The sequence below is a fragment of the Stegastes partitus genome, unplaced genomic scaffold (assembly GCF_000690725.1).
Source record: "Stegastes partitus isolate 25-593 unplaced genomic scaffold, Stegastes_partitus-1.0.2 Scaffold1013, whole genome shotgun sequence".
Taxonomy (NCBI): Eukaryota; Metazoa; Chordata; class Actinopteri; family Pomacentridae; genus Stegastes; species Stegastes partitus.
Genome location: NW_007578744.1, coordinates 264638 through 270615, shown reverse-complemented (window position 1 = coordinate 270615; position 5978 = coordinate 264638). Strand labels below are relative to the sequence as shown.

Genomic DNA, 5978 nt, shown 5'->3' with positions numbered 1-5978 from the left:
ATGAGAGGAAGCAGCAGCCACGGATAGATCATTGTTTTCACGCTGCAGCAGCAGAGCATAATGAATCCTGGGCTTGCTGAGAGGTCAGAGTAGAGAGGATTGCTTTACCCCTTTGGGCACCACTCAATCCCCCACTACCCCTCCTGCAGAGACACCCATGCATGACAGTGAGGAGTTTCAGTTTGCCTCACACAGCTTTGAAGGAGCAGATGGGGTTATAACCAAGTGGAGAGAGGAGACGTTCTCACTGTTGTGCGACCACCTGGCTGCAGTAGGGCTGCTGCTCCTGCTGCTGTATCATTTAATCTAGCTGTCTTTCATCAAAGCTTAACTGTTCCTTTATAGTGTCAATGTTGCTTCCAGTGGGTGTAAATATCATTCTGAATCTAGGAGTAGCGTTACCTTTTACAGCCTTATCCAGTTATATGCAAGAGTTTGGGCACCCCTGGGCAAATTAAATGTTTTATTTGTTTCTGAAGTCAAAAGAAGTAGTTGGAATTTCATCAAAATATTTCTTCAAATGCTAGTGCATTGCCACATTTCATTTTAATGAACTTTAAAAAGGTGAAAAACTCAGCAGCAACTGGGGCATGTAGAAGAGTTGTAAAGTCTCAGAACTTCATGACCCAATGGGCCAAAATTAACTTAAGATTTGTAAGGTAGGTAAAAATCATCACATCCCCAAACTCATTAATTCTGTGACTCTTCAAACTGTTTGGTAATTTCCAACACACACAGGCTGGTTTATGTAACAGAGAGAGATCGTTAAAGCTTTTATTTTCAGATCCACATAGTACTTCTTACCGAGCAGTTACCACTGTTAAAAATGTGATTAAGGAAAGGCTTTTAAAGGAAACTGTGGAATTTACAATTCCACTGTGCAGCTCTGATGAGTCAGATGGTTCTGCATGAAAGAGGCATTACAAGGAAACCTTACCTGCCTCATCATCACAAAACTCAAATCTGTAGCCTGCAAAGCAACATCTGGACAACACGGGACTTATCTCATTTCACAGATTTCAGCCTCCTCGACTCCCCTGTCTGTCTTTCAGCCTATGGCCTGGAAATCAGTCTTGGTGCGCCATAACAAAGGACGTCTCAATTCCTAAATTGCACTTTGAAGACAGAGAAATGAGGATGGAGGAGGCTGCTGGAGGAGCTATGACAGAGGATGCACAGGTGCAGCCTTGAAGAAGTCTTTCCTGCACCTGTGACATACAGTTAGAATATACAAAGCATGCAGGGAGCACGACACACAAATGTGTGTATATGATATATATACACATATATACATACATCCATATACAAGCTTTTGGGGTCCGTGTCTGGTGAGCCGTTGAGCCGTTGAGCCATGGCTCTATTGTTTTTACACTCGTGCAAACATCACACCCTCAGTCTCTGATCATCATCTCAGGAGACTTTAATCGTATGCAGACTGACTTGGACCTGCTGTGTGTGGACACTGGGGATGCACATTACTGAATTACTGTTATTTTCTTGTACTTTCTATATTTTTGGATGCTGCTGTGGTGTGTAAATTTCCCCCAGTGGGGGATCAATAAAGTATTTATTCATTCATTCATTCATTCATTCATTCATTCATTCATTCATACATTCATTCATTCATACATTCATACATACATACATACATACATCACTCAATCATAATATCTGTCACTCTTCATTTGCATACTATTTTATATGTCATGACTATTTCAACACTTCACAAGTATTAAATAAAAATAAAAATGTATGGCATCTGTTTGTTCTTGTCACAATCTGCCATGTTGTGGCTGATAACAATTTATTTTATGGTGTAAGTTGTCACGAGCATTGTTCTGTTCATCTGACAGAGATCATACAACTCAGTGGTAGGTTAGAATAAGGCCATGGTTGTTATGTCTTTACTACAGTGACTTGAAATAAACGTAGGACTCGGACTACGTCGCAGTGTTGACCTTTTAATGAACAGTGTAACAGATTCATTGGGGATAGTGCAGTCTTAATAACAAAACAAGTCCAGCAGATTACTCCAAGCCCTTTCGGGTTTTTCAACTACGGAGGCCCCGGTAGATCAAAATACATAACAATGGTCATATTTTTATTAAACTAACACTCCGAAGTGAGGATGTCTCATTTTGTGAGGTTTTTAACCTGTTACCTCGACTCCTCCCTCCTTGTATCTCTACCTTGCCTCCTCTACTCGAATCTCTGGTGGGAGTTACGAAGACGCGAGGAGAGGAGTTGAGGAACAGAATCGAGGATGTACAATTAGTGAGATGAGGTAAGGGGCCAGAGTGCTGTGGACAGATGAAACTCACAGGGACCTCTTTGGCTCCAATCACATTGTTTGGAGGGAAAATGGGGGATTTGCTAAAAGATGATTTAGAAGAATGCTCTTGCACATGCTACAATTTTTAGTCTTTTATATTTATGAGGTATGAAGCCAGAAGTTGTCCAAACTTGTGCCTACAGTTGTACCTGGTCCCACAGGTAAGCCTTCAATCTAAAAGCTATTTTCATCCATTCGAGATCAGTTCTGTATGCTCCCTGTTCAGCATGGCAGACGGTCTGAGTCTTGATTAGCAGTCTGACTTCAGCGGTAGTCGGACTCAGAGCGTCTCAGCACTCCATGGTGGATATTACATGTGACAGATTGTGAAGGAACTCAAGTGCTGGTTTCACAGGCTGCTCAGCAGTCATCCCTTTGACCTCTACACCTGACCTCTGACCTCGTTGTGTAACACAGCACAGCGCAGCATCTACTCTGTCCTCCCCACTGCTTCTAGTTGACAAAGCGCACGGCCCCGTGGTGCTGGCCTCCCGACGCCGCTCAAGTTCACAGAGCACGCCTTACATGGGTCAGTCATCTAAAGTCACGGAGGGCAGATTGTCCACCATATGAGTAAGACTACCTGTATCATATATATATTTCTTTTTTTTTCTTTTTTTTTTAACGGAATTTGTGATGCCAGGAGCATTGGGAAATAAATTCTTCTTCACTTAAAAAAGGTTGCATTTGAGGTTTTATATGTATTTGTGACTGAAGGTAACATGATATGGACTGAGTGGGTTGTAAACTGTCACGGGTGAGTTTTGTACATCTTCATCTGTTTTACCTCTGTGGAAAAAATAAAAAGTTCAACAACAAAAAAAAAAGCTGAATTTAAGACGAAAACACCTATGTTAAATATATTTAGTACAGCTTGTGTTTGGTTTTGTTTTGGATTTTAGATATTTTATGGTTTTTCTTGGACTTGTATGCACCTGGTCCATTTTGGACTGTCACATTATTTTTTAGGTTTCTGGATGGTTGCAATAGATGACAATTCATAATACCTTTGGGCAAATTTGCCCTGTGCAGAATCGCATACAAGCATTTCTAAACAAAACTGTATCTGGTAACCAATGCTGCAGCTAAAGACGCAGCACAGAAATTCTGGGTAGATGGATAAACTGGAATCACTTAGCTTTGCCTAAGACAACAAAATTGCTGTTTTTAAGATGTCAGTTAGTGTAACCCCAGCTAGTTGATCCCCTCTGCTTCCAGTATTTATTCTAAGTTAAGCTAACCAAATCCTGATATCCAAAGCAAAACCTGGAAACTGAATTTACTAGTTTGAATTTACCAAACAGCAAATTACCTCAAATGTACAAGACAGCTGTCAACCATAGAGAGAGAGAGAGAGAGAGAGAGAGAGAGAGAGAAAAGACTCCAGAAAGTGAGTAAGTGATGCAAATGAATTGCAGTTGTGTACTTAGGAACACTTAGAATCTCCATTGTCTAATCTGAGAAAGGGCTGCAATGTGGCACAGTTGGTAGCACTGTTGCCTTGCAGCAAGAAGGTTGCCGGTTCGCATCCCAGTGGAGGCACCAGAATCTTTCTGCGTAGAGTTTCGGGTTCTCTGGTTTCCTCTCACAAGGTCCAAAAACATGTTGAGGTTAATTGGTGATTCTAAATTGTCCGTAGGTGTGAATGTGAGTGTGCTTGGTTGTCTGTCTCTAAGTGTGGCCCTACGATAGACTGGCGACCTGTCCAGGGTGTCCCCTACTTTTGCCCTTGCTGGGATAGGCTCCAGCGACCCTAGTGAGGATTAAGCGGTGTATAGATAATGGATGGATAATCTGAGAAAGTAACTACAAAAAAGCCACCAATTTAAGTTGTACTTTATTTAAAGAGCTCATGTCATGTTTATTCACAGGATTCTTTTATTTTTTAGGTCCAGATTGTGTATACATGCTTTAATGTTCAAAAACATATTGTTTTTCCCTCATACAGTAATTTCTGCAGCATCGCTTCCCTCTCCCTCTGACTAAATGCTCTCTTAATGCCCGCCTCCTGAAAAGCTTAGTCTGCTCTGATTGGTCAGTTTGTCAACCAACAAACACAAAGTCACATTGCTTACTGCTGTAACTCCTGATATATGAGTACAGGCAGGGAAATATAGCCGTAGCAGAAGGAAAGATATAAGATATAGGAAATCAGATTTAGCATGTACATTTAACGGACACTGTGGATTTTCCTTTTGTTTCAAATGTTACTCTTTTCTCTTCTTCTGAAAATATCCTTAATCATTGATCGTACAGATGTCAAGAGAAACATTATTTTGGTCTGATGTTGTATCTAAAATTCTAAAAAGTTGTTGTTTTCTTTTACCAAAATTACTGACAATACTGTAGAGGCTGACAGTACTGGAGCCACTGAAGAAAAACAACGTGTGGTATGGTGGGGGTAAGTGCAGATGCAGCAACAGCTCCAATGTGGCTTGTGGAATAAAAACCTAAAAAACAAATGACCAAACAGTGTCACAAACAGAGAAAGCAACTAAAAGATAGTCATCCAGAGCTGTACACCAAGTCCAACCTGAGAGAGTTGCAGCTGTGATTTCATATTTACCATGTTGTCACAATGTTCACATCCTATCTAAAACCACCCACCACCTCCACCTGAGCAACGCACTCCCAGCGGTCTGCTGTGAGGGCTGACAGAGTCACAGTGTGAGCAGCAGCCAGTGCAGGCTCTCATGGTGATGCCTGGCCATTTACACCATTATTCTCAGTGCATCTTTTCCTCGGTCGCCCTGCATGTACCACCGAGCTTTACTTGTTATCTTTACTTAATGTATATCAAGGTGAGATCATTCTTTTATACTTGTGTTTGTTTACATGTTGATATATATTTATCTTTTGTGTGTTTTTAACTGCTGAAATTATTACCTGTACACCTTGATAAATACGATGAAGGGGCTAAATTCAAAATTAACCTTTTTCTACTGGTTTTTATTAAAAAATAGGTCATTAAAAAAAGGCAATAATTAGCAATCTTGACTTAAATTAGACATTTTATTGCAATAAACTCTTCAGTCATATCAGTAAGCCCTATACCAAAAAAACTAATTTCAGGTATTGAAACAGAATTAATAGGTATTTGAGTTAAACTGACTCCCACCTAAAGCTTTAAGCCAACAACCTATAGGGTGACTTTTTTTTATAGTGAAGTCATCAGTGTCTGTTATGTGAGGCTAATGAACGTATGTCTTTATCTGTGCTAATCCGGACAGAGCTGAGGGTCATGCTGTGGTCAGAGGGGCAGGAGGATGGGGGGGAGGGAATTCTGTCACCGCTGCTTGACACGCTCAAAGGAGCAACTTCCCTTTCATCATACCAGGGGTCAGAGTTTTACTGCCTCACAGAGCCAGAGAGTGTACTGCACTGTGCAAACTCAGGCCTATAGCAGCCATCTGATAATAATCATCTCAAAAAACAGAGCTACGATAGTCCAAACCAGTTGGATCTGCCTGCCGAGCCTCACTCTGGTCTCTGAGTTCACTACAATGTTGCTCCAATCAGGTATTTCAGAATAACTCAAACGGAAAAGGGAGGCGATTTTTGAAATGAAAGGATCTTTTATGTAAAGATGATTTTAAAAATCTACTGTGGTGGTTTAATCTGATCATTTCAGCTGTAGATCTAATAT

General features: G+C 40.8%; 1 long non-coding RNA gene across 1 annotated transcript in view; it reads right to left on the bottom strand.

Moving 5' to 3' along the window:
- Window positions 1–872: 872 nt before the first annotated feature.
- The window catches only part of LOC103367079 (uncharacterized), a 19176-nt gene continuing 14070 nt past the window's right edge, over window positions 873–5978 (bottom strand). The window contains exons 2-4 of the long non-coding RNA XR_520705.1: window positions 2168–2173; window positions 1307–1309; window positions 873–884 (exon numbers count right to left, since the gene is read on the bottom strand). This is a non-coding gene — a long non-coding RNA (uncharacterized LOC103367079). The remainder of the gene's footprint in view (window positions 885–1306; window positions 1310–2167; window positions 2174–5978) is intronic.